Here is a 19,932-nt window from a genome sequence, read left to right on the forward strand (position 1 = left end):
CAAAGAGGAAAGAAAAATCTGGTGAAATTCTCATGGGTGGGGTGCAGATTTATTGTTGTGACTAGTCTATTTTGAAGGGGGCCAAGGGGTGTTTATATAGTTTCTTTCATTCTGTAAGTAGAGATAGGGAACCTGTGGCTCTCATTATATTGTTGGATTCCAATGCCTATCAACCCCAACTAGAATGGCCAGTGGTTAGAGATGATGGGAGCTCTAGTTCAACAAAATCTAGAAGGCCACAGGTCCCCGTCTGTACTGTAAGTCATGTCTCTAGTGATCTTCACTCTGCAGCCTTCCCAGGAGCGCATGCTTCCTGAAAAACCAATGATATCCTTGACAGCCTTTTCTGTAAGTGCAGAAGGCTGGGGTACTACCTACGATGTGCATGGCTGCTGTTTCTTTCTTTTTCTTTTTTAAGTGAAGTATTTTTTTTAAAGAATAGCAAAAATAAAAAATAAAGTAAAAAGAAAGGGTTCCCTTCAAAGCAAAATCAGTCATCCACAGTTTAGACATCCATTCAAATATGGTCAATATGGAAAGTGGGAGGTGAAAGGGATTTGTAGGATGCAGGATTTATTTATTAAGGGTAAACCTGTTACAGTGCAACACTTGAACGACACAGAATGATGTTCCTGTTAGTTGGCTTCTGAAGCTGAAAGTTGTATTATTTGGAAACTCTTAGAATAGGCGATGGGGATCCCTGAGGTCTCTTACGATATTTGAAAAACTGTGCTTGGATTATTTGAGACAAGTTAAGGGAAGTGCAGTGGACATTTATAAGATGCTTCTTTACCAACAATATAAAGATAAAGGGGGGCTGAGGTTAATGTGGGAAATGGAAGTGAAGGGTGTAATAACCTTGGGTGAATGGAAGGCAATGTGGACACCCCTCTCCCCCCCCCGTTTAAGTCAGTTTCGGTGAAGGTGAGGAAGCAGACTCTTAAACTGGTTCACAGGTGTCTTTTAACCCCTGCGTAACTTCATCACATCTGTGGTACTGTCTCCACTCTCTGCTGGAGGGGATGCAATAATCATAGCACATTGTTACATCTTTGGTGAAAGTGCCGGTTGGCCAAGGATTTCTGGAGCACTGTCTTTACCATAATTTCTGAGATTCTTCATTTTGAAGTTGATTTGGATCTGGAATTGGCATTGCTCTTGATTTTTAGGGATCATAATAAGGGGATCCTCCTTAAAACTGACAGTTCATCTTATAGTGGCAGCTCGTATGGAAATTGCTTTATGTTAGAAGAGTGCTCAACCTTTATTATTAGGGGTGTAGTTGTCCAGGGTCTTGGGAGGTCTTAGACCTTTCACTTTTTTGGGAGCAGGGTACCAGCAGGGTCCCTATGTCTCCAGCATCCTATGAGCCAGGCAGCATGATAGGGCAGTGTGCTAGCTGCTGGGAAGAGTTTTCTAACCTGCTTCCTTGTCATTTCCTGCTGATTGGTAAGTAACGCTCTCCCTTTTCATGCTTATTGGCTCCTAGGGACATCTGTTGTTGCAGGAAAAGGCATTAACAAGGTTCTCATTCTCAACCCAGCAGCAAAAAAGGGTGGGAGGGGTGTGGGTGTAACTGTGACTGTGACTATCATGTAGGGACCCTGCACTTCTGAACTGCGCTACTGTTTATTATACAGAAGTGGTATGAAAAAGTATGGCATGCAGCCCTACCAGACAAACTGACATAACAATGCAAACTAGCTGGAAGAGAAATTAAGCAAGCAAGACCATTTTTTTGAGGACTGGTTGCCTTTCCTTTCCTTTATCAACTATAACCTTAATGAACCTCACTTGCTCAAGCTCACCTTTTATTTTTGGCAAAGCACTAAGTTGTGTTATCTGAACTTTGCTGCAACGTGTTTATTTTTATAATCATTGCAAGCCTTTTTTCCAGTGAACCATGCATAAATTTAGGGGGTCCTTCTTGTGTTAAAGACATCTTTGGCAGTGGCTTATGAGGTTATTATATTCTGTGTTTCATGCAATATGGTGGGACAGGGACTTTATGTATGTTGGGGGGTGGGGTACTGGGGTTCTTTTTTGTTTGTATGTTTCTTTGATGTGTGTTCTATTTCACAATAAAATCTTTTTACTGTAAAATAAAAAAACCAAAATGAGTACACCAATTTCAGGCAATCTGCAGCCACTCTCCTGAGTTTCCCACACTGAAAACTTAGGGGAAGAAGTCATGAGGTAACTCCTCCCATGGGACTTTTTAAGGTCAGGAAGCACAGGCAGCTCAGAAAGCTGCAGAGCACTAAAGAAATGTTTAATGGGAAGAAAACATACATACATACACTATTGGTCACTTTGCAATGAGATAAAACAAGCTCAGTCTTAAACCTACTGAAATTCTAAAGCAACCTGCAAAAGAGGAAGAAAAATGCAAACCTCTTTCACAGATTAAGGAAACCTTTAAGAAATTGGAAGTCAGATTTCATCACAATGCTAGTCTGAACTGTTCTTGGTTCTGAATTTCTATCACCAGCTAATGGCACTAGAGTGCTCCTAAGAACAGAAACAAATATGCTTAAAATGAAGCTTGCTGTGTTATGATCAGTGATAATGATTTATTTAAAATCATATTTATATTCCACCTTTCCTCTATGGGGCTTAAGGTAGCATACAAAGTTCTCTTCCTTCCTATTTTCTCCTTACAACAACCCTGTGAGGTAGGTTAGGCTGAGAGACTGCGACTGGCCCAAGATCCTCCAGTGAGCTTCATAGATGAGCGGGGACTTGAAGCTTTGTCTCTCAGATCCTGGTCCAACACTCTAACCACACAGTGATGCTAATATCTACATCATTGAGGTACTCCAGTAATAACAGATTTCCAAGCATCTCTTAAGTGGGATCAAAGAAACAATTCGCCAAAGTTGTAATGTGCAGGCTATTTCCTCCAGGTCATCAGACAGGAACACACACCTAACAGAAGGAGAGCAGTTAGAATGACAGTGTCAGCCCAGTCCAGAGAGAAGAAAATGATACAAGAAGCTTTTTTTGGTGGAAAGTATTTTTTAGCAGAGTTAGCAGGCTACATTTCCTCAGGAGCCTTTGGTTATTTGGAATTGAGGGCCCCAAGAATGACGATTCTCCCGTCTTTACTTGTTAATGTTTCAACCCCAGCATCATATTAAAATGCTTTAGGTGAAAGCAGACATGAGAAAGAAAAAGCTGGTTATGTCAAGGTTATTTTTTTTTTACATTTGTAATATGCTCAGTAGGAAAGAAGGCATAATCCATGTAATCCTCTGCTTGTCTTTGTCCTCACTAAAATCTAGGCTTTGCATGAAGCTCTGTCCTAGGAAAGCTGTGACCAAACGCACAGAACAATTTCTATTTCTTTGTTTGCTTTTCAATAGCCCATGTCCAGTTAGTGCTTACCTCTCTCTCTCTTTGTCTCTCTGAAGCAATGCCATTCTAAATAACATGATGAAATTCGTCAATTTTTTTCACTGCCCAAGGCGTTCCTATGGAGATTTACAGCAACATTATAATTGTTCTAAATTGTATTATACAGACACAAGAGTGGCTGTACACTATAGCCAGTGTGGATTTTTCATATTCCACAATGTTAAATTGAAAATACCCCCCATGTCATTCTGATGCTTCCCATAAGCTCATTTCAAAACAAAACCTTACAAATCTTATCGTCCTGAACTCAGAAACGCTTGCTTAACAACCCTCTAAATTTTCATGGTGATAAACAAAACAGTCAGAGAGAATAGAGTTCAAAGTCTAAAAAGAGAAAAAAACCCAGAGCCCTTTTGGACTTTTATCTGTCAGAATTCTCATAATCTGTTGAAATTCATTAAAAATCAGCCATGTTCACAGAGTACCTATAATCCTATTACTGACCTTGTCCCATACTCTGACCTTCATCTTCTGCAGTTTAAAAGTTTTAAAAAATGCCTGGCTGATTTTTAATTAATTTAAGAAATTTTGCATTGAACTGAATGACAGAGTCGGGCATGCTCAATAAGAAGCAACTGTCAGTGTTCTAAAAGCCAGACTCACCGCTGCTGGGCTTGTCTAATCAGCGGCCACACCCACACCGGACCCTTATTTCACTTTAGACAGTCATGGCTTCCCCCAAAGAATCCTGGAAAGTAGTTTGTGAAGGGTGCTGAGAGGAGACTCCTATTCCCCTGACAGCTGCAGTGGTCAGTCTGGTTTAACAGTCAGCCGCTCTGACTGAAGCTCTGTGAGGGGAACAGGGAGTCTCCTAGCAACTCTCAGCACCCTTCACTAACTACACTTCCCAGGATTCTTTGAGAGAAGCCATGACTGTCCAAAGTGAAATAAAGGCCTGGTGTGGATATGGCCAGGGACAGCTTTGGTTAAAATTTGGGTGGGAGGCTACATGTACCTGCTGCAGAATAAAAAGGTGGTGGAAATGCTGAAAAGCAATTATACTGTTCACAATGTTTTCCTGACCTCCTCTCTGAGATATTGGACTGCCCTACAAATTGGTCAAAATGCAAACACCATTTCGGTTGGTCTTTCACAGTCCACTTCCTGTTTAGCTTGGAAGAATTTGGTAACATGTGCCTCTGAGCATATGGTGAGTGGTGGCAACACCTGCATTCAGCCCAAATAATAGAAAGTAGACATGTGCTGTGCTGATGTTGTTTTAGCAGGGAGGAAGTAACATTATTAAGACAGTTGATACAGTTCAGATGGTCTCTTTAAATATGTCTGATTTATTTTGCAATTTTAGTGAAGTTTCCTATAGAAAATAATTTTATTTTGTTTCTATTTCTGTGAATATGTGAAGTACAGCAACACTTTGAAAAATATACACTAATAAAATTCCAAAAATAATTGTGGAATAATGGCACTATTCTGCAGAATAGTCTCCAGTGGCCATCAGGAGTGTCTCAATTTGCACAAGATAAAACAGTGTGAGGTGAAATATATTCTACCAAAATTCTAGGTGTGCTCTATGTTTTTAATTGACCGTGCCCACCTTGCCTTAAATGAAGTGGTTTAAACATAGCAGGCTGAAAACATGTATCCTCTTTTTTCCAACAGCTAGAGTCATTACTGAAGTAGCAACATATTGTAATCCGTCTGGTTTTACATCAAACTGCAGTTTCAGATTCCAATGTTAATGCACCCAAAATAGAAATAGAACATAACCTCCAATACAAAAGGCTGTCTTCACCATCATATGACATTGACCAATAAAAAGGCTTTGAAATTAATAAATATAAATTTGACACAGATTTCTAGGATGAATAATGAGGGAAATAAAATTTTCTAGATTAGATTCTCCGTAGAAACATTAGTAACACAGGAAAGAAGCAAAGTAAGAAGAACACCAACAAACATACAAAAATATAATTCTCCATCTTTGGAGATGGCAGGTGTTTCCATCACTCACCATATGCTCAGAGGCACATGTTACAAAATTCTTCCAAGCTACACAGGACTGTGAAAGCCCAACCAGGAACATAGAGCATATCTCTTTTAAAAAAACAAGTATGAAACCTATTCAAATTTTACTGGATTTTTGTACACTGCTGATAATATAGTATAGTTTATTTAATTGCAATATTTATTTATTTATTTATTTATTTATTTCTATCTTGCATTTATATCCTGCCTTTCTTTCATCAAAGAAACCCAAGGTGGCATGCATTTGGTTCCTAGATAGACTCCCATCCAGGGACTGGCCAGACCCAGACCTGCTTAGCTTCAGCAATTTGTTTTATTTTTTTTCTTACATTAAACTAAAAGATTATGGCACTGAGTATTATGGAAAAGTACTTGGACTCAATTCTGAATAAATATGCACACAGTGAAATCCTTTACATGTCTATTCAGAAGGAAACTCCTTTGAGTTTAATAGGACTTGTATCTAGGAAAGTGTGTATAGTTTCAGGATTGCACCATAAACCCACTGATTTCAGTGAGAAAGTTACGCTCATGTTTGAACCTCTCCCACTGAAATCACTGGGACTTAAAGGTGTTTAACTTTAGCTACACCCATGGCACAGCAAAACAAATAGCATTCTAAACACAGGAAAATGCCTTACACTGAGTCAGACAATGATCTATCTAGCTCTGTATTTTCTACTCTGCACTAACTAGCAGCGGCTCTTCAGGGTTTCAGATGGGAAATTTTCCAGTCTTGGGATGCCAGACATTAACCCTCGGACCTTTTGCATGCAACATGTGCACTTTGCCCCAACCGTTTAAAATCAATGTGTGAAATGACCTTCAGTTGCTTGCGTTGAGCCATGAGAGAGGAAACCTAGATCCCAGTCCACAGAGTAATATGATTTTTTCCTGAACTGCAAATCTCCCTTCCTTCCTTCTGACTGGCTGCACAGGGTCTCTCACAGAGTTCTTTACCATCACCTGCTGCTGCTACCTAATCCTTTTAACTGGAGATGCCATAGATTAAATGTGGGATGGAGCTAGCTTGTGTAGCTCTCCCCATATACACATTCTTTCCGTGTGTATGTGTGTGTCATCTGAACCTTCTTGAAATAACAACCAGACAGCTACACAACAGGGCCTTTGATTAAAAAGTAAAAAACAGGGACAAAATAGTTGACAGTGATTGGCCAGCAGCAACAGATGCCACAAAGTAGTAAATGGGGACAATAGAACTTCCACAACCTTTGCCTTATGATTGTAGTTTGGATTAAAATAATCAATCAGGATGTCCACTTGCAACAGTATTAATCTCCTGCCAGATAACAGCATAATATTTCTGTTTTATTCTCCATGATTTTAAAAAAATCGAATTTCACATTCTGTTTATTGCAGTTTCAAATGTGTGACTGAAATTAGCTGCCAGCTTGTAGACCCACAGGAGTTCCTGCTAAAGACATATTCTTAAATGTTAAATTTAGGCTAATTGGAGGCGCTATCCTTTAATTTAGCAGACTGGTGCTCCTAATACAGTTGATGAGATAACACATGGCACTGGAGAAGATGAATACTGAGCCCCTAAGTGATAGCATAACCTACAATTATGCAAGTTCTGCTAATGGTGAATAATTCAAGTCTTAAGAGAGTTTGGTAGTCTAGGGGGCTGTAGTATTTCCAATTTACATTACTGTTGCTAGGTTTCATTGGCTCCCTAGTTGTCAGGCCCAGGATGCGACTCAGGAAACAGACCAGAGGTTGTAGTTAATTCGTGTTTTATTAGGGTAATGTCCAAACAAAGACTGTGCTTTCTCATGAAGCAATACAGGGATACAGATCCTGCGACCTTGGGAGAAAGTTGACAGAGCAAGGGGCTGCTTCCCGCTTGTTCTTTAAGAAGGGGCTAAACGGGCACGCAACCTTTCGCTCCTCCTTAACTCCCCCTCAGGTACTGCCCGCCTTCCCCCCCTTCTCTCCTGTCTTTTCAACCGTCTGCGTGTGCGTGGTGAGGGGGGAGGCATCACCTCCTCTTCTGAAGTGTCCGATTCCACTATGGGTGATAAAGAAGGAGCTGAGGGTAAACCATCTCTCCGCCTTTCTGCTGTGATCAGCCCTCCCTCTTGCTCTGAGCTGCGGAGAAGGGAGGGCCTGGGAATGTCTGGGGGGGATTCTAAAACTTCAAGGCTCTCAGGCTCCCCGTTGCTAGGCGACCCTATCTCTGGCATGTCCTCTGTTTCGGCTTCGCTCCACAGAGGGTAAGTTCCTCCCTCCTCCCTCTGCCAGCCATCTGAATCCTCTCCTTCCGACCCCCCAGGAGCCCAGCTCATCCTCCCGACACCATCCCCCTTCTCAAGCTGTGCCCCCCTCCCCCTGTCTGGCTTGGGGCGGTGAGGAAAACGTTGATGGAAAAGTTTTACTAACTCTGGAGCATGCACATCATCTGCATTTTCCCATGATCTGTCAGCCACTCCATAGCCCTTCCAGTGAATCAAATACTGCAGCTTGTGGCGTCTGATCCTGGAATCTAAGATCTCCTCAACTTCAAACTCAAGCTGCTCATTTATCAGGAGTGGAGCTCCGGGAGGCTCCTCCGGCCACAGCTCACTGGGAGGGGCAGCTTTCGTCAAGAGGGATCGATGAAACACAGGATGTATTTTAAACGTGTCAGGTAGCTTCAGCCGGTATGCCACGGGATTAATTTGAGTTTCTATTTCAAAAGGACCCACCCTTTTGTCTTGTAATTTTCTACATTTGCCTGGCATCTGGAGGAAACGGGTGGACAGCCATACCTGGTCTCCTGGTTGAAGGGGGGGGGCTCCTTCCTGTGCAGGTCAGCAACTCGCTTGTACTCTGTTTTGGCTTCGTTTAACTGCTGTTTCAGTGTTTGTTGCGCCGCTTGCAATTCTTTTAGGAAGTCCTCAGCTGCCGGTACCAGCATTCCTTCTGAGCTGCTTGGAAAGACTTTAGGATGGAATCCATAATTCGCGAAGAATGGGGTTTGTTGAGTGCTGGAGTGTAGAGAATTGTTGTAGGCGAACTCTGCAAAATGCAAATATGATACCCAGTCAGTCTGTTGATAGGACACATAACTTCTTAAATATCTTTCCAAAACGGCGTTCAAGAGTTCCGTTTGCCCATCTGTCTGGGGGTGATGGGCGGAGGAGAGTTTTAATTCCGTCTGCAACTGTTTCCACATTGCTCTCCAAAATTTGGCTGTGAACTGAGTTCCTCGGTCTGAGACTACACTGTTTGGCAACCCATGCAGTCGGTAGACTTCTTTGATGAATAACTTGGCCGTTTCCTTAGCCTCTAAGGCCCCTGCACAAGGGAGGAAATGCGCCATTTTGGTGAGTAGATCTACCACGACTAAAACGGCTGTCATTCCTTGGGATTTGGGTAGATCAGTTATAAAATCCATGGAGAGATCCTTCCAGGGTTCATGTGGGACAGGTAGCGGTTGTAACAGTCCTGCTGGTTTTCCTGTTTGTGTTTTTGTCCGCAGACAGACAGAGCAGGACTTTACATAGCTTTCAATATCCCTACGCATTTTAGGCCACCAGAAGTCCTTGGCCACGTTCTGAATGGTCTTGTAAATCCCAAAGTGTCCCGCTGTGATGGAATCATGGCACTGGCGTAGGATTCTGAGCCTTAATTCTCCTTCTGACACATATCTGGCTGTTTTGAACCATAATAGTCCATTCCTCCAGTGAAAGGTTACTTCTGAGTCTTGACTTTGTCCCGTCTCCTGCCCATATTTTAGTACGTCTGCATCTTCTTGTTGTGCCTTTTTGAGTTCCTCTTCCCACGAAGACTGGCATGATCCCAACATTAATTTCTCTGGCGGGATCACGTACTGAGGCTGGTCCTCGGATTCACTTTCTTTGTACTGTGGCTGTCTGGATAAGGCATCAGCTCTCTGGTTTTTGGCTTGGGCTTGGTAAGTGATCTTGAAGTTAAACCTGGTGAAGAACTGGGACCATCTTATTTGTCTCTGGTTCAGCTTTCTGGCAGTTTGGAGGCTTTCCAGGTTCTTGTGGTCGGAGCGCACTTCGATCTGATGAGGGCCCCCCTCTAGGTATTGTCTCCAGTTTTCAAAAGAGTCCTTGATGGCCAGCAGCTCCTTCTCCCAAACTGTGTAATTCTTCTCTGCAGGCTTTAACTTCCAAGAGAAGTACGCACAGGGGTGCAGCTCCTTTCCTTCTTGGTCTAATTGCAGAAGGACCCCCCCGATAGCAAAATCTGAAGCATCTGCTTCCACGATGAAAGGGCGGGTCGGGTCAGCAAAGTGCAGAATGGGCTCGGAAGCGAACCTTCTCTTCAGCTCCTCAAAGGCCTGGGTGGCATCCTCTGTCCATTGAAACTTCTTCTTTCCCCTTAAGCAGTCAGTCAGAGGAGCTGTCAATTTGGAAAACCCTGGAATGAACTTTCTGTAATAATTGGCAAACCCCAAAAACCGTTGTACATCCTTTTGGGTGACAGGTTGGCCCCAGTCCAATATACAGCTTACTTTCCCTGGGTCCATCTCCACGCCTTCCGCTGAGATTCGATATCCAAGGAAGTCTAGAGACTTGAGGTCAAATCCACATTTCTCTAATTTAGCATACAGGTGATTTTCTCTCAGTCTCTGCAACACCGTCTTCACATGCTGGTCGTGGTCTTCCTGGTTCTTTGAGAACACCAGGATATCATCTAAGTAACAGATTACATATGTGTCCAACAAGTCTCTAAACACGTCGTTCATGAATTTTTGAAAAATTCCTGGACTTCCACAAAGTCCGAACGGCATGACCAGGTATTCATACTGTCCGTAAGCGGTCAAGAATCCTGTTTTCCATTCATCTCCCTGCTTCATCCTGATCAGATTGTACGCTCCTCTCAAATCCAACTTCGTGAAGATTTTTGCAGAGCGCAGTCAGTCCAACAACTCTGAGATCAGGGGCAGCGGGTAGCTGTTGGGGATGGTGATCTGGTTCAATGCGCGATAGTCGTTACAGGGTCTGAGTTCCCCCCCTTCTTTTTCACAAACAATAGTGGCGCTCCAGCAGGGGATTGTGAGGGGCGTATGAATCCTCGTCTCAGGTTTTTATCCAGGAATTCCTTCAGGGCCTCCCTCTCAATCTCTGTGAGAGAGTAGATTCTCCCTGATGGAATGCTGGCTCCTGGCACTAGATCAATCGCACAGTCGTAAGGGCGGTGGGGGGGTAAAGTCTCTGCCTCCTTTTCATCAAACACATCTTTGAATTCTTCATACTTTGGCGGCAGGGTCACTTGCTCGATCTCTTGCACTGCCCCCGCTAAGGTGTTCTTGATTCCTTCAGGTTGACAGTTCTCCTGGCAATACTGTGAGGTGAACCACACCACCGCCTCCTTCCAACTTATTGTGGGTTCATGCTTTGCTAGCCAGGGCATTCCCAGAATCACCTCAAAGTTCGAGAGATCTGACACGTATAGCGAAATGAACTCTTCGTGCCCGGGGATTTGAAGTTTCACTTCCTCCGTGGCTTGTGTCACCCCTCCTGACTTCAGGGGTCTCCCATCGATAATCTCCACAGCTAGGGGAGCGTTCAGTTTCCACCGGGAAATTCCATGACGCTTCACTAACTTTGCATCAATAAAATTTGTGGAGGCTCCACTGTCAATTAAGGCAGTGGAATTAAACACCACTCCTCTGGAAGTTGTAATCCGAATAGGCAAGACCAACGCCCCCTTTGAGGGAGGTTGGATCGTTGGGGGGCCTTTATACAACGCTGCCCCCAGTCCACCGGCCTGCACGTGGACTGGGTGTTCTAGTTTCCCGACGGCTCAGCCTTCCCCCCTTTTAGTCCACAGTCTCTGGCCATGTGGCCCGGCTTTGAACAATAAAAGCATAAACGTTCTCGGCGGCGTCTTTCCTTTTCTTCTTCCGACAGTCTTGGCCTAGCCCCTCCCTGTCCCTCAGCTGCATTACCTGCCATTCCTGCAGAGGGAAGGGTCTTGCTGCGAGATGCCGAGGCTGAGTATCTCGGGACCTCCTGCTTCCTTTCCAGGCGCCTTCCTTCCATCCGGTGATCTATCTGTAGGCATAGCCGGATGAGCCCTGGTAGGTCAGCGGGGGGGGAGGTCCTGGCCAACTTATCCAGGATTTCAGCATTTAATCCACTCCGGTACATAAACATCAGGGTGGCGTCATTGTAACCAGTTTCCTGGGACAGAATTTTAAAAGCGTTAGTGTACTCGGAAATGGTCCCTTTAGCTTGCTTCAGAGCGCCTAGTTGCCGCGCTACTGTTTCAGCTCTTTGCGGGTCTTGGAACATCTCGGTCATCTCCTGTATAAATCCTCTGTACCTTCTTAAGACAGTATCTTTTCTCACGAGATACGGAGTCACCCATTTTGCAGCTTCTCCCTCCAGGAGGCTAATCACGAAGGCCACTTTAGCCCCATCGTCTGGAAACTCCATGTGCCTGACATCCAGATATAACTCACATTGAGCCATGAAAGTTGCCAACTGATCACTTTGTCCCGCGTATTTTGGGGGCAATCCAATGGGAACCTTTACTGCGGCAGCTGGAGGGGCTGTTTGCATCTGGTCTATCGTGGCCTTCAAGGTTTGATTATCCGTCTTCAGCGCCTTGACTGCTGCTAGCAGGGCTTGGACATCCGTCTGCAATTCAGCTACCTTAGTCCTCAAGAGTTTCACTTCTTCCGTCTCAGAAGTGGGGTTCGTGCCCCCCGCTGCTCCCTTTGACATCTTGTCCCAGTCAAGTGAAGAGAGCGTTGAGGGTGATTTAGGTTTGCTCTGTCAAGCTGTCAGGCCCAGGATGCGACTCAGGAAACAGACCAGAGGTTGTAGTTAATTCGTGTTTTATTAGGGTAATGTCCAAACAAAGACTGCGCTTTCTCATGAAGCAATACAGGGATACAGGTCCTGCGACCTTGGGAGAAAGTTGACAGAGCAAGCTTCCCGCTTGTTCTTTAAGAAGGGGCTAAACGGGCACGCAACCTTTCGCTCCTCCTTAACTCCCCCTCAGGTACTGCCCGCCTTCCCCCCCTTCTCTCCTGTCTTTTCAACCATCTGCGTGTGCGTGGTGAGGGGGGAGGCATCACCTCCTCCTCTTCTGAAGTGTCCGATTCCACTATGGGTGATAAAGAAGGAGCTGAGGGTAAACCATCTCTCCGCCTTTCTGCTGTGATCAGCCCTCCCTCTTGCTCTGAGCTGCGGAGAAGGGAGGGCCTGGGAATGTCTGGGGGGGATTCTAAAACTTCAAGGCTCTCAGGCTCCCCGTTGCTAGGCGACCCTATCTCTGGCATGTCCTCTGTTTCGGCTTCGCTCCACAGAGGGTAAGTTCCTCCCTCCTCCCTCTGCCAGCCATCTGAATCCTCTCCTTCCAACCCCCCAGGAGCCCAGCTCATCCACCCGACACTAGTGTTGCAGCAGAAAATAAATGCATGAAGTTAACAGACAGGATTCAAAATTTAGAATTTAAATCAAGTACAAGCAAAACCAGTGAACACACCACAAGTATCAGCCCAGGGATTGATGTTGAGATGCCTGTAAGCACCTCCTCCTTAATAATAAATATAAGCTTATTGGTGCTCCTCCTTAATAATAAACATTGCCTGTTGATTTTGCCTGCTGTACATTTTGTTTTTCAGTCATGTCTGTTCAAGGCAAGTCCTCACCACAGAATCAGACAAGGCAGCACTTCAATTGCTCTGATCTACACCCTACAGTACTACAAACTGGAGGCAAGCTGAAATTTCTCACAAGACATTTTACAGAGAAAATATCTGATATTTTTATTTTTCCCACTCCCCCCTAGAAAAACTAGGAGACTGTGCAAAATCTTCTCCAAATATTCTTCACATAGTGCATAGTTAAACTGTGGAATTTGCTGCTCCAAGGTCTAGCGATGGTCATTAACGGACTGCTTTAAAGGTGATTTAGGCTGCAATCCAATACATGCCTACTCAGAAGTAAACTCCATTGGGTTCAATGGAACTTACTCCCAGGTTAGTGTGTATTGGTTGCAGCCTTAAACAAATTCATGGAGACTAAACTTATCAGTGGCTACTAGTCATGGCACCTATGCATGACTTCCAATATCACCACTTTGAGAACAAGATGCTGGACTAGATGGGCCTTTGGTCTGATCTAGCAAAGCTCTTCTTACATTCTTATATTCTATGCCATTTTTTGGTGATGGCTGCCATTTATGCCCTACAGCACTCTAGCAAGACATTAGGTCCAGATCATTGTGGGATATGCAAAATGATGACCAGGCTGCCAAGACAGATGTTGCTGCTCCCGGGTTTGCAAATGAACTAACATACAAGCCGTTAGTGAAAAAGAGAGAAGATATGCAGCTGTCAGTGCTAATGCTACTTCTAAGAAACTGCTGCAGAATTTCTCCTTCCAGTAGAAAAAGGTATGGAAATGTTCCCCACAATTTTTCAGCCTACAAATAGGATGGAGAATTTTGAGAGGCCATTCATACACAGCTCTACTGCAAATACACCAGTGGAACATGTACCTTATTTATCGTCTTCATCTCACTCCACTGTTGTTACCACAGCTTCCAGATGCACATCACCCCCCTTCACATGTGTCTGCAGGCCGCAGCAGTATGGAAGTTGGTTCCCACTGGTATGGGATTGCACTACAAGGGAGCCTATGTGAGTGTGCCTGTTAAAATAGTATACCTCTTAAAAGAGAAAACAGCTGGCTGCCAAATTACCAAGACAGCACACTGAGGAATCACTGTTCAAGAAATAGCCTTCTCCACCTATTGCCTCTTCAAAAAAAGTGGAGTGGGACCTACAACAAAATATTCAGGGTAGTGTTCAGCATTTCAGCCATCTATCCATATCCATTTCCAGGACACTCGATTCTATTCCATTCCTCTCTTTTACACACACAAACCCCTGGGTTTCCATTTCCCCCTCCCAATATTTATTTAAAAATTTATACTCCGTGTTTTGAGGAACTTCCTCTGCAAAACAGTTTAGAATCTCCAATGTTCAGTCCATATTGGGCTGTTTTTTTGGGTTCCCACTCCCATAAGAGTTTTTTCTCCTCTGCTAAGATGTTTGTATTTTGTATTTCCCCTGAGTCTTCTGATGCCTCAGCTATGTGCATGGATGGTGCTGTTTTAGCTACATAAGGATCCAGAATGAGTTTGCACATCCAACCAGGTTGATATGTACGTAGCTAAGCAATGACTGTTAAATAGCATCCCTGGCCCCATCTGCACTATACATTTAAAGCAGTTTCATACCTCTAAACACTCACAGCTTCCCCCAAGGAACCCTGGAAACTAGGGCATGTTAAGGGTGGGGAGAGGAGCCTCCTATTCCTCTACAAGTCTCAGAGTGATTTAACAATCCCTCTTCCCAGGGAACTCTGGGTATTGTAGTTCTGTGACACTAATAGCAATTCTCAGCACCCTATCTTCACCATTATTCCTTTCCTTCTCCATTTGCTTTTGTTTTGTGTTGTTTGTTTGATGTGCTGTTGGTGCTTTTATCTGACTGCATTTAGCAGTAAAAATAGCAGTTTTAATTTAAATGCTCTAAATTGGTGTGATTCTGCAAATTCAGTAATATTCACCACCTCACATCCCTAGAGGAAATTTACCAGTTTGAAGAGAGGTGTATATACAGTGAGATTCAAAAGGTGTTCACCTAGATAACGTGCATGTGTTGATGGGGTGGGTGGGTATCACAAACCTCCACCCAACATACATAGTCCCAGGATTCTTTCCAAATGGAATCCCTATCTTGGTAGAGATAGTCAATAGGCATCTGATACAGTGATGCAAATCTGTGATAAATCCTCAGAAGGAGAGACTTTTGTCTGATATCACAAGACCCTGGCAGTGGGGTGTGTGTGTGTGAGGCGGGGTCAAACTTCCATAGGTGAGCAGGTTCATTATAATGTCAATCACTTGGGGAGTAAGTTTATGGGATCTTCCATATCCAATCATTGCCCAGCTGGGAGAGACAGTAATGTATTATTCCGCCTATAAGATCACTTCATTCACAGTCTCCAGAGATGTAGATTCATAGTATGGCAGCCACTTCCCCATGGTCTGGTACGAAACTACATCACTGAAGAAAGTGTGTGAATTAAATAAGGAATATATGAAGTGAGCCATAAGTAGGGCACTTCCAGATGGAGGGTTCCTTGAATGTCAAATGCACTGGTGATCATGCAAGCTACAGTGAGATTTTATTCTCTCAATCCCTGTGTTGATCATTGCTAGTGCAGGTGGTAGTGGGTTTAAAAGAGTTCTAGTTTTATTTTTTTTGGAGGGGGGAGAACTGTTCTAAACTAGGGTGTCCTCTTACAAATTATCAAGAAAAAGGAGAAAATATGACACGGATTTATGTAAAAGTATATTTATTTATACACACACATATAAAATTTAAAATATATACAAATTCAGAATCATTCCTATCATTTAAATAGAAATACAATACATCTCACTATAGTGAAGAAGACTGAGATCAGGTGGCCTGTGTGCCTGCTCAGGGTGTTGCCCAGGTGCTAACTGCTGATGGGCAGTTCCATAGTTCCTACTCTTTATGGTTTTTTATTTGTGAAGTGAATTTGGACTGGGTACCCCTTCCAACAGAGGACTGCCCTCTGACAATCCTTCACTAGATTTAGGTGCAGGGAACCTTACAGCTCCCATCATCCCATCTTGCTGGGGCTGATGGGAGTGGTAGTTCAGCAACAACTGCAGGATCAAAGGTTTCCCCACACCTGTGCTACAGGAATATGCTCTGTAAAGTAGAACATATGGCCACCCTAAACAGGGGCAACAACACATACAATAATTGCTATTTCTAGCTGAGGTTCCTCCCCCCGGCTTCTATTTTAAATGTACAGCTCCCTCCAGAGAGTGTTTGCTGCTCCAGAATTCAACCGCATGAAGCTGGATGGAGGATCCTCTCCTGATCAATAAAATAAGGCTGTAGGATTCTTTGCCCTGTAATTTTTGCTGGTTTTAGGACTGTTAAACTTTCTTTTTATCACAATTTTTAATAGTTGTATTGTAACATTTTATTACAATACAATAAGTATATTGTTTTGTATATTGCATATTATTTTACTGCAAGCTATTTTGAGATCTTTTGGCAAAGAAGCAATATAAAAATTGAATGCTGTGAATAAAAAGGTTGGGACAGGAGAGCCGGCTGCCTAGATACAGCCTTGGTTTTGTCTGTAAGAAAGAGGGAAACAACTATTTATTTATTTATTTATATCCTGCCCTTCCTCTAGCAGGAGCCCAGGGTGGCATGTGTCTTCACCTTCTCACTGTCCTTGCCAAAAGGCCATTCCAGGGCTGCGGCCTGGCTGCCTGATCCCTGTGTGGGGCAAGCTGGCAAAAAGTTGTCCAGTCAGCAGCTACTCTCCTTCCTTGTTCATCTGTCACTCCAAAGCCAGCAGATTAATTTGAACATAAGAACATAAGAACATAAGAAGAGCCCGCTGGATCAGGCCAGTGGCCCATCCAGTCCAGCATCCTGTTCTCACAGTGGCCAACCAGGTGCCTGGGGGAAGCCCGCAAGCAGGACCCGAGTGCAAGAACACTCTCCCCTCCTGAGGCTTCCGGCAACTGGTTTTCAGAAGCATGCTGCCTCTGACAGACTAATTTGGAGTTGTGTGAGAAGCAGCCTTGGCTCTGAAACCATCAGTATGATTCCTCAAGTATACAAATGCAATGTCACAACATTAGCTTTCAATTAGCCTGCCAAATCTCTGCTCGCCCTTTACACAAGCATAGATGTTTACCATCTCTGCACGTGTGTCTTTGTGCAATGGGGCTACACATTTTGTCAAGGTGCAAGGGGTGGGAAAAGGAAGGGGTCAGGCTCTTTTAGAAAGACAACTGGGATTGCAGAGGTGTGTCTCGCATCTTAATAATAATAATAATAAATAAATAAATAATGTGTTATCTGCCTTTCACCCAGAATGGGGTCCCGGGGCAGATTACAGTACATAGATTTAAAAATACAAAGCATATGTAAAACCACACACAGATTTAAAAATACATAAACATACAAAAATCATAAATCCATAATTAAAATTCTTAATTATATAATTCATTATATAATTTTTGGCATACACTTAAGATGCACCTCTTTGCCCTGGCTGAAACATATATTTTAGGACCCATTCTATTTTCTTGACTGTAATTTGTTTTAACTAATTTCAGTATTGTATTTTTACATTGTTGTAACTTGCCCTGGGATGTTATGGTGAAGGGAGAGTAAGAAATCTTAATAATAATAATAATAATAATAATAATGAAATGGACTGCCTTCAAGTCGATCCCAACTTATGGCGACCCTATGAGTAGGGTTTTCATGGTAAGCAGTATTCAGAGGTGATTTACCATTGCCTTCCTCTGAAGCTGAGAGGCAGTGACTGGCCCAAGGTCACCCAGTGAGCTTCATGGTTGTGTGGGGATTCTAACCCTGGTCTCCCAGGTCGTAGTCCAACACTCTAACCACTACACCACACTGGCTTTCAATAATAATAATAATAATAATAAAATAAAGATAAAACAAATAACTTTATGTGAGACTGGGGTTGGGGTTGGACTAAATGGGTTTTGGTATCTCTTCTAAGCCTGTGAATCTGCCTGAAAAAAAGAGATTGCTAAAAAAAGTCAGTCCGTGTAGGCAAGTATAGCATGGCAGATACCCTTTTGTTGGGAGAATGGGTATTTGCCTAACTACAGAGATAGCCAAGTACAGGTGATGTGTTGCCACAGTAACTAAATAACTAGGGCGCCTTCTGGAAGGAAGAATGTCTTATTCATTTATACAAGTATTTATATACTGTCCTCTCACAAAATATCAGGGTAGTTTACAGCAACATAAAAACATTTAAAAGCAATACAAAACAATAATTAAAAAATGACTGGCTACCCAAGGGACATTTTAAACAACTGCTTAGGCCTATTAGGCATAAAAAAGTCTTCAAGAGATGCATGAAAGTCAAAAGCAAGGATGCCTGCTGAATCTCTGCTGCAACAGTTTTCTGCAGTATGGGACTAGCAACTTCTGTTTGAGGCCAGTTAGGCCTGTGTAACACAGGGGCAACTAACAGTAAGTATTTAATTTACTGTAAAGACAGATGTTAGGGCACACCTGGCGGAATGCAGATATTTCCTAGTTTTTGAGTACAGCAGTTTCAGGTACAAAGTCCGCTAGGAATCTGGCATTGGATACATGCTAAGAAGCTGCCACAATTCTTATGTCATAACGCTCCTGTCTTTGTCTCTTGTATGCCAGCGAGCAGGTTAGTACAGTTCCACAAACAACAAACCTGAGAACCATGTGTATTGTACCAGGTGTAGCCCGTTATCTGTTTATCTTCCTATTCCTAGAAGCTCTCTGACTTTTTTTTTTTGTAATCAAGAGACCATGAACTTTGCAGTCTTCTGTGCTGTACATGTCCTCTTGCATGAGGAATTTATTGAAATGATAGCATAACCAAATCCCCTGAGTTAAAGCACACAAAAATGATGATGAGAATGTGTAGGCATTCTGCAAGGGTCAAGTTATTTGATTAATTTGTTGCTTTCATGTTTGGCTTTTTAAAAAAATCCTTTTGATTTTATTTCAAAGAGTTACTTAAATTTTAAAGTTTATGGAGACAGAACATGTTTGTCAGAATTAAAAATCGAAACATGTTATCTTTTATGTAAAAAATATTAGATATTGTGTCACCTACTTTATATGAATGATTCATCTCCTTTATCTACATTCACCCTTATCCCTCTTTTTGTGTGTTTTATTTCAATTGTTGAAGCTTAACGAAGCATTTAATTTGGTCTATAAAAGCATAAAAATTAAAAACACTGTGATCTTCCAGTTTCAAAGCTTGTTACCTGCATACTAATTGATACCCACATTTGTTTTCAGACAACGTAGTTTTTATTCGGTATTTTATGAATATATATGCATTTTGTTCTTCCTTATTTTAAACCTGTGCTGATCTTAGATAAGTCAGATGTTCCATTGATTTTTCACCAAGATGTGCTTAGGATCAACAGCCTAAATAATCGTGTGTGACAGACAGCTTATGCTCAACAGGAGTTAAATATACTGAGGTTTTCCTTCTGATATGTACAATTAAGATAATGAGCATAATATATAGCTTTAATTCAGAAAATATAGAATTTTTACATAATTCGGAATAATTTGATTCAAGCACTAACTTAACGTTTGCTTGATCAGCCATCTAACTGACTGTAATAAGACTTCAAATAGTATCTGATCCACTGGACTTGCTATATTGATGCATAAGGGTAAATCTACAGTTCTTTATGCTCTTTAGCTTTGTAGATGAAAATGCCTCCCATACTCTGGCAAATGCCAACCATATCTAGGGTCAAGGGATTGTTGTAATTAACTGTTGTGCTCCTTTCCTAAGCAGCTATGAAGAGTTAGGAACTGCAAGGAATTCTAATCATTAAAATGAATTCATCAGCAGGAGTCTTACGTGACTTCTCTAACCACTTTAGCCCACTCTGCCAGAGAATAGGGCACCC

This window comes from Rhineura floridana, chromosome 4, assembly GCF_030035675.1.
Source record: "Rhineura floridana isolate rRhiFlo1 chromosome 4, rRhiFlo1.hap2, whole genome shotgun sequence".
Lineage (NCBI taxonomy): Eukaryota > Metazoa > Chordata > Lepidosauria > Squamata > Rhineuridae > Rhineura > Rhineura floridana.